The sequence below is a fragment of the Oryza glaberrima genome, chromosome 5 (assembly GCF_000147395.1).
Source record: "Oryza glaberrima chromosome 5, OglaRS2, whole genome shotgun sequence".
Taxonomy (NCBI): Eukaryota; Viridiplantae; Streptophyta; class Magnoliopsida; order Poales; family Poaceae; genus Oryza; species Oryza glaberrima.
The window spans coordinates 13,939,990-13,949,583 of NC_068330.1; the positions used below are offsets into that span (position 1 = coordinate 13,939,990).

A 9,594-nucleotide genomic window follows, 5' to 3' on the forward strand; every position below is an offset into this window, starting at 1 on the left:
CGTCACTTGGCAGCGCTGCGTCGTCTATGGATTTGGGTGGCTCGGCGACGTCCCTAGCAACTCTGACGAGATGGCTTGCGACGTAGCTAGAGCTGATGATGCCTTGGCAGGCACCGAGTAGTAGCGCTCCAGCCGGCGTTCTCCTTGAGCAACAAGCTGATGAGTTTTGAAGAAGACAGTAGCGCCTACGAGAGCGATTTTAAAGATATGAGACATTGACATGTGGGTCCCACATGTTGAGTCACCCGGTCAAATCAAGTCAATACGCCTTATCAGCGAAACCACCCTCAAAACCACCGGCGGAGTCATTTTGCACCGGTTTTAATATTTGTAGGAGTCGATATACTCAGTTTTACGGTTTAGGGATATAAATTAGATTCAGGGAATCAAAGTGGACTTATTCCCATACGTAACAGGTAACACCCGCCGCTAACGGCCGCAACAGCGACCTGCGCAGCAATGAACTTAGAATTTGTCCGCCATTTAGAAAATATAAAGTGCAATTAATAGCATTGATAGTAAAAGAACTAAATTGACCTAAAATATCAAATTCTGAATAATTAATCCAGCGATATGGTTATCAATTTTCTTGGAAATAAAAAAAATAAATCAGGTTGCAAGTTTACATATCCGTTCTTCTCATCACCACAAACAAGGACATGTATTCCAATCTATCTATCTATCTATCTATCTATCTATCTATCTATCTATCTATTCTATTATATTATTAAAACAGCCTTAAAAGGAGGCACTACGTTCGCTGTGGAGGCTAGAAATTCCCACATTAATCGGAGAAAAAGAAAAGAAGAGTCCAAATAGAAATACAATAAAAAAAAGCTAAAATTCGGAATTAAAAATATGCAATATTAAAAGAGGAGTCCATATAGGAACTCAATACGTGATTAATTAAAATTCGAAATAAAAATAAAATAAATTTTGAAATTAGAAAAAGAAAAAAGAGGACTTCGAGTAGGAATACAATTTAAAAATAACAAATACAATAAAAAAATAGCTGAAATTCGGAATTAAAAATATGCAATATTGAAAGAGGAGTCCATATAGGAACCCAATACGTGATTAATTAAAATTCGGAATAAAAATAAAATAAATTTCGAAATTAGAAAAAGAAAAAAGAGGACTTCGAGTAGGAATACAATTTAAAAACAACTGAAATTCGGAATTAAAATTAAGAAATATTGGAAGAAGAGTACATATAAAAATCCAATACGAGATTAATTAAAATTTAAAATAAAAAAAAAATAAAAAATCGAAATTAGAAAAAAAAATAATAGAAGAGTTCAGCTAGGAGTACGATTTAAAATTAACTAAAATTCGGAATTGAATATAAGCAATATTGAAATAAGAGTACATATAAGAACCCAATACGAGATTAATTAAGATTCGGAATGAAAAATAAAATAAAATCCAAAATTGGACAAATTAAAAAGAGAGTTCAAGTAGGAATACAATTTTAAAACGACTAAAATTGAAAATAAAAAATAAAATATTAAAATAACACGGTACAATATTAGTTAAAATTCGAAATAAAAAATAAAATAAACTCTGAAATTAGAAAAAGAAAAATAAGATTTCAACTAGGAATACAATTTATAAATATCTAAAATTGGTGATAAAAATAAAGACTATTGGAAGAAAAGACCATCTATAAAACACATGACGTGATTAATTAAGTAATAGACCTATAAAGGAGTAGAGTGGTGGCGGTTAATGGGACATCTAAAAACTATTAATAAAACACCAAATAGAATGATGGTGGGTAGGTAGTGAAGCAACCAGTCAAGACGGTTGGCGGGACTTCTAGAAAGTAAAAAAAAAAGCCTCAATGATAATCATATTTGATTTTTAAAATCTCAATGACAATAAAAAGAAGAGGTAGCAGGCGGGTTGTACGGGAGTACATTGGCAAAGCTACCGTAGAAAGTAAAAAAAAGAATTCCAACAATAGTTATGTTCGATTTTTAGAATCCCAATGACAATAAAGAATAGACGGCGGACGGGTCGTAGAGGAGTATACTGACAACGTTTCATGGGATTTCTAAAAATTATAAAAAATGAAATCCAACGAGACAATAAATTATAAAAACTATAAGGTCCAATTTTAAAAGGTTTGGGCTTCTGAAAAGTAAAAAAAAATAAACCCCAATGATGATCATGTTTGATTTTAAAATCTCAATGAGAATAAAGAATGGAGGCAGCGGGCGAGCCGTATTAGAGTACAATGACAAAGTCGCTGACGTTTTGACGAAACTTCTAGAAACTAATAAAATGAACCTAAATGATAATTATGTTTGATTTTTAAAATAACAATGACAATAAAGAGAACAGACAGTGGACGGGCCGTAGAGAAGTATAATGGCAGAGTTTGGCAGGAATTCTATAAATTATAAAAACGAAGCCTGATGAGACGATAAACTCTAAAAACTATAAGATCCAATTTTAAAAGTTTCCAAAGAGAATGAATAGAAACAATAATAGATCAAGCAAGCAAATAAAAAATGAGATAACAGAAGTAACGGGTAGCAATTGGTGTAAAATTATAAAATTAGAAAGACAGGAATGATAGGGTTTGGTCTTTCAAACCTTATCATATAAAAATATATAATTTTGTATAGGTGCTAGCCGCGCAATTGCGCGGGCCACCCAGCTAGTTTATTGAAAAAAAAAGTGTCAAAGCACTAAGTTAAACACAAATTTATTGTTTGTATAATGCATAGATCTTCGTTCATTAATCAATTGACCCATGATCTTTCATGCAGTGGAACATACATGCACCAATATTGCTCATATAGTTTCCCACCCATCAGTTATGCTGTTATGGCTTTTACCTATCCTCACAAATTTTGTATCGCCCAAATCTGGCATGCTGATACATTTAAAATCCACAGGAAAAATATTCCTTGTAGCCACTTCCACTGTAGCAACCAGACAATAGAGGCCATCACGATCAATTCCACCTCCATGTTACATATAACTCTAACTCTAGCCCCATCCTGATCTATTGCACACCTTCGAAAAAAGAATTTCTAGTAATCAATTTCAGAATTTTGAATAAGTACTAAAGTTTCAAATTTCAGAACAAGTGCTAGTACGGTTTCAGATTTTAGAACAAAAGATTCAGATTGCAGAACAAGGGCTGGGATGAAATAAATGTTGGAGGACAAATGTACTCTAGATAAATTGTCTCTACTGGGAAAGCAAAACTACTGAGGCAACAAGTTATAGTTCAGTATTTCATTAGGGAGGTAAACATCAATTCTGAATTTTTGAGACATTGAATCCCCACATGTTCAAAGCGACTCTTTTTAGTGTTTTGTCTGCTGTTTTCCACAGGGAGGGAGCTAAAAGCAAAGAACAATGCTTGAACAATCTCACTACTCTAAAACGGTTCACTCACTACTTCCATGTTTGTTGGGGGAACCAAATAGAGAGACGCAAAGGACAATGCTTGAACAATCTCAGATAATTGGAGGCCAGCTGATCAAGTATTGCACGTTCAAGAACAAAGCTATGCTAATCTTTTTATTATTATTAGATAATATTGATTGAATGAATACATCAATGCCATGATAAATACTAGCATCTATGTCTACAACCAACAGGACCAACTAATTAGCTTTAATTACATGTTCAACTACAACAATCACAAAGCCAAACCGATCGATTTGATAAAAAATATTCGACTCGCTTTGGCGCCCGCATCGATCGCCTCCACCTTCTTCATGCCGATGCCGTCACTTCTTCTTGCACAGGCGCTCGTGCAGCACAATCCTCGTCGATCTTCTCCCGGACGGCGCCCGGCATCGGCACTCTCTCCGTCCACAATCCACGGCCCTGGTACGCCTGCCGGCACAGTGTGTGGGCAACCGAGTTTCCCTCTCGATATATGTGCCGCACCTCGAACTCGGTGAAGCGGCGGAGCAGGGAGAGGATCTCGTCGTGCATGGCCGCCGGGATCCTCGTCTGCGTCTCCTCGCCGCGCAGCAGCTGGACCAGCACCAGGTCGTCGCCCTCGACCACGATCCGCTCCACGAAGCACACCAACGCAAGCTTCAGTCCCTTGATCAGCGCGCGGGCCTCCACCACCCCGACGGTCCAGTGCTCCGTAGTCTCGGCGAAGGCCAGCACGACGCCGCCGTCGCAGCCGCGGATGACGCCACCGATGCTCGCTCGCCGGGAGCCATCGTTAAACACACTGCCGTCGAAGTTCAGTTTGCACCACCCCACCGGCGGCGGCGCCCACCTGATGCGCAGCCGGGTCGGATGGAACGGCGGCGAGGACGGGGACAGCGCCGTGGAGCAGCGGGGAGCAGCCGGCGGCGGCGGGAGAAAGAACGGAGGCCACGGGAGCAGGAGGGATGGAGGCGTGCAGTGGAGGAAAGCCATGGCACAGAATGCAGCGAGCGAACAGAGAGATTGATTTTCCGCCGACGAGCCGAGCGAGACGCTATTTATCGCCGGCCGGTGGGTCGGGTTCGAAGCGGAGTCCGAGTCCGAGTTGGAGTCGACGATACCGGAGTGCGACTTCGAATCGAATTCGGAGACGACGCGACAGGGCGCGCGCTTCGTCGAATGGAAAAAGTACACCAAAGTTCCCTCAATTTGTCATCGAGATAAAAAAACATCCTCGAACCACAAAACCGAATATGCGAGGTCCCTTAACTATACAAAACCGGTCACAACAGATCCCTTGGCGGTTTTGATTCCAGTTTTATCTTACGTGGCTGCTGAATTAGCGTGGGATTCACATAATCCCCACATGTCAGCCTGTCCACGTCAGCCTCCTCTTTCTTTCCCCTCTTCTCTCCCATACTCTTCTCTCTCTCACTCTTCTTCTCTCTGGGGCTCCAGACAGGACGGCACCGCCGGCCGACGGGTGGGGAGCAAGCCGGTGGCGGGGGAAGCAAGGCGGCGGCGGCGGCGGCGGCCTCCTCTCTGTGCTCGCCAACGAGGAGGAGCGGCGGGCGACCGCGGTGGCGGAGCTGGAGCCACACGCGCGGCAGGCGGAGGTCGGTGAGCTCCTCCCAAGTCCAAATCCGGTGACGAGGCGGGAGAAACGCCGCGACGACGGCGGGAAGATGCGTGGAGGCCGGCGTCAGCGTCGAGGCGGGAGGAACGCGTCGGCGTTGGCTCAGGGGAGCAAGGCGGCGGCGGCGTTGGCGGGGGGAGCAAGGCGGCGGCGTCAGCTTCCTCTCCGTGCTCGCCGACGAGGAGGAGCGGCGGGCGACCGCGGCGGCGAAGCTGGAGCCACACGCGCGGCCGGCGGAGGCGCGGGGAGGCCGGCGAGCTCGTCGGCTTGGCATACGCATGTGGCTTACATACGCAAGCTGGCCGCTTACATGCCAAATATTTCATCGAATGCGTTGAAAGCTTCAGAGAGAATGCTCCAATCATCACACCAAGATGAGACTTTGGAATATTTATCCGCGATTATTCAGAGTTCACTGGGTGCGTGCACTGGTTTATCAGAGCTGTCATGCAAAAATGCCAAAAACAACTATGTCAACTTCTTGTTCTTGAACATATCACTCAGTTTTGGCACTGCATTTCACTTAGAAGAACCAGACACTAAACTAACCTTTGCAAAATTCCTTGTGATCCGTTCACATCAAAGCAGACAAATGGCTAGCTCCACGCTATTTAACCGGCCGGCATGTTTTCACTGGACGGTGCCGTCATGGAGATCCTGAGCCGGAGCCTGCAGAGCATGCCGGCGAGCCCTGACGTGAGCGCCTATTTCTCCGGCGACCGCGGTGGCGGAGCTGGAGCCACACGCGCGGCCGTTGTCGCCGCTTCCTCCCGGATGAGAAGCCGACGAGGGAGGGGAATCAGAGAAGGGAGGAGACTACGCCGATTGCTACCTTGCATGCTCGACCTCGCTGCTTCTTCCTGCCGCCACTGCCGTCGTCGGCGTTGCCGCGGCCGTCGCTTCTTCTTGGACGGGAAGCCGATGAGGGAGGGGAAGCGTGGAGGGAGGAGGGAGGATGTCGGCGACGGCTGCTACCTCGCGCGCTCGACCTCGTCGTCGCCTGGGCACACGCGCGGTCGCCGCCGCTTCTCGCGTGGGCGCCGATCTGGAAGCGACGAGAAACAGCGAGAGACAGAGAGGAGGAAGAGAGGGGGAAAGGGAAAAAAAAATTCTGTGCAGACCGGCTGCAAACCCCGCACCGTGCATACCCGATCCAGATTGGCGACACATGGACGAGCGAGTGATCCGATGGCTCCACGGCGCGCCCGCACGGCTCCATCCACACCAGGAGAAAGCCCAGCTCGGCTCGCTCGAGTCGACTCCCACAACTAGAACTAGAAGCGCATGGACTGGCTCCACGGCTCACTCGCGTTATTTTCTCTCTGCTTCCCTTTCCGCTGCCGCCGCGATCTTCTTCCCCATCTCGCCTCCATCTGTCGGGATTGCCTCTCTTGGCGCCATCGGCTTAGCCCATAATCCTCTCGCCTGCTACCGCCATCACGGCCTCCCTCCTGGGCTCTGGCCACGAGCGCCGTCGGTGACGACGGCGGCGGCTGGGTTGGCTAAGGCGAGCACGAACCGTGTTCCCCTCCTCATCTCTCCTGACCATAAGCATCGGGCGCCTTTGGTGGAGGCCGCAGCGGCTGGGTTGGCGAGGACGAGCATAAGCCAAAAGGCAGTAGAAGAGTACAGTTGAGTCATGTAGTAATTGGAATAAAATCGAAATCCATTCTAACTTGAGGAACGATCAAAGCTTGTTCAGCTTTATCATTGACCTGTTGTGCAATTTCATCATGCATGATCATGGTCATCGCCTGGAAGTTCTGTGCAATCTACAACACACACAGATATCATTGACCTGTTGTGCAATTTCATCATGCATGATCATGATCATCGGCTAGGTCTCTCCTCCTGTCATGGTGGCGGCTACGGTGTGCACGGCGGCGATCTGGCGAAGGAAGACGAAGCCGAAAAAAGATTCACTTTTGCTGGAGCCGAGTCCACGTACGGCATCCCTGCCGCCTCGAAGCGAAGCCGGCTGATCGCTCGAGCGGGAGCCGACGCGAGCGAGCCGAGTCGGGCCTTCTCCTAGTGCGGATGGAGCTGTGCAGGCGCGCCGTCGGATCACTCTCTCGTCCACGCGTCGCTAATCTGGATCAGGTATGCACGGTGCGGGGTTTGCAGCCGGTCTGCACAGAATTTTTTTCCGAGGGAAGGAGATAGGGCGCTGACTGTACATCCTGACATGTGGGGCCCACGTGAGTCTCACGCTGACTCAGCAGCCATGTCGGATAAAACCGGGGTCAAAACCACCGAAGGACCTAGAGTAAACGGTTTTGTAAGTTGAGGGATGTCTCATATCTGGTTTTGTGGTTGGAGGATGATTTTGTAATTCGATGACAAGTTGAGGGACCTTTCGTGTACTTTTTCCTCGTCGAATTGTCGTGTGGGCCAAGTCACAGTCACGATCCGGGCCAGATAAAACTGACCCGCAAGTTGGACAAAGGAAAAAGTACACCGAGGGTCCCTGAACTTGTCACCGAATTACACAAACATCATCAAACTGCAAAACCAGATATCCGGTATCCTTAACTAAGGGTCTGTTTAGTTGGGGAAATGCAAATTTTTGGGTGTCACATCGGACGTTTGACCGGATGTCGGAAGGGGTTTTCGGACATGAATGAGAAAACTAATTTTATAACTCGCTTGGAAACCACGAGACGAATCTTTTGAACCTAATTAATCCGTTATTAGAACATGTGGGTTACTATAGCACTTATGGCTAATCATGGACTAATTAGACTCAAAAGATTCGTCTCACGATTTTTCCCTAACTGTGCAATTAGTTTTTATTTTTATCTATATTTAATGATCCATGCATGTGTTAAAAAGATTTGATGTGATGTTTTTGGGAAAAAAAATTTGTGAACTAAACGGGGCCTAATCAAAATTGGTCACACTAGATCCTTAAGTGGTTTTGACCCTGGTTTATCTGACGTGGCGGCTAAGTCAGCGTGGGATCCACGTGGGCCCCACATGTTAGGATGCCACGTCATCTCTCTACCCCTCTTCTCTCCCTTCCTTTCTCTCTCCCTCAATCTTCTTTGCCGCGGGAGAGGAGGGGCGCGGCACCGCGACGGCGGTCGCGGGGAAGCATGGCGGCTCCGAGGCCTACGGCAGAGGCCAGCGAGCGAGCAAGCGAGTGAGCAAGACACGGCGGAGGCGGAATTGGCGGAGGCACGGGGAGGCCGGCGAGCTCCTCCCAAGTCCAAATCCACCGTCGCCGGCGAGCACCACCGCGTGGAAAGGGAGGAGGTGGGGTGGCCGCGGTCGTCGGCGAGGAGCTCGAAGGCGGGGCCCAGAGGAGGCGGTGGCTCGGTGGCTGCCGCCCTCGCCCAGCTCCTCCCCCGGCGGCAGACCGCCGCCGTTCCGCTCCGTCGGCCACCGCGCGCTTGCCCGCCGCTCCGCGCCACCGCTTCGCTCCGCCCTCTGCCACGCGCTCGCCCACCGCCGCTCTGCTCCGTCGGCTTCCGCGCGCTCGCACGCCGCCGGCCGCCGCTCAGCCCCGCTCGCCGCCGCCCGTTGATTTCGAGCGTGCTCGTCGCCCAGCGCGCCGTAGGCCTTGTTCGCCAGCGTTCGCGGCGAGCTTGAACCGCCCGGCCTCACCGCCGCGCGCGCCGGCCACGCCGTGCAGGTAGCTATCGAGTTTGTGCCACACCAGCTCGTTCGCGAGCCTTCTCAGGTACGGCGACTCGCCCGTGTCGATCGCCAGCTCGGTGCCCACGCCGTGGTTCGGCGGCGCCGTCGGGTACCTGGGGACGACGTCGCGTGCGTTGTGGACGCGGAGGAGGCGGAGGCCAAGGCCACGTGCGCCGTCGAAGCGACTCTTGAAGCCGTGCCCGCCGACGTGCGGGTTGGCGAATACGAACGCGGTGACCGGGGTGCCTGTTGTATCCGTTGGCGACGATGTCGAACGCGTTCAGCGTCGCGAGTGCGGCGCCGAGGCTGTGTCCCGTCGCCGTGATGCTCAGCTCCTCGTCCTGATAAATGCTCACCAGCCTCGCCACCTCGCTCAACACCTGCATGGCAACATCCATGTCGATCAGTAACAATGTTGCAGGTGACAGTGCCGCGCTACTCCGGCCATTACCTGATCTCGAGCACTGTCCTTGTTGTGGCCATTACCGGCACGGCGACGCACGACGTCGCGTACAGGAACCTGGTGACGCGGTACGCCGCGGCGTGGCCCCGCAGCTGCGCCCACTCGAAGAAGCGGCGTATGGCGAACCTCGAGAGGCCCGCATGCGGCGAGAGCTTCTCGCGGTTGAAGGCGTCGTACGTCGCCTGCGCCATCTCGCCGTAGCGGAATGCTTGTCCGACGTGGTCACAAGAGTGAGAGAGAGAGGAGGAGGAAGGGACCTATTGTGACTCAGCACCCTGACATGTGGGGCCCACGTGGGTCCCATGCTAACTCAGCCGCCACGTAAGACAAAACCAGTGTTAAAACCACCAAAGGATCTGCTCTGACCGGTTTTGATTAATTAAGGGAAGTTGGATATCTGGTTTTGTGGTTGGAGGATGTTTTTATAACTCGACGACAAGTTGAG

General features: G+C 49.5%; 1 pseudogene; it reads right to left on the reverse strand.

Annotated features, from left to right (window-relative positions):
- Nucleotides 1-6,684: 6,684 nt before the first annotated feature.
- LOC127774197 (phospholipase A1-II 6-like) lies at nt 6,685-9,340 on the reverse strand (annotated as a pseudogene).
- Between the last annotated feature and the right edge of the window lie 254 nt (nt 9,341-9,594).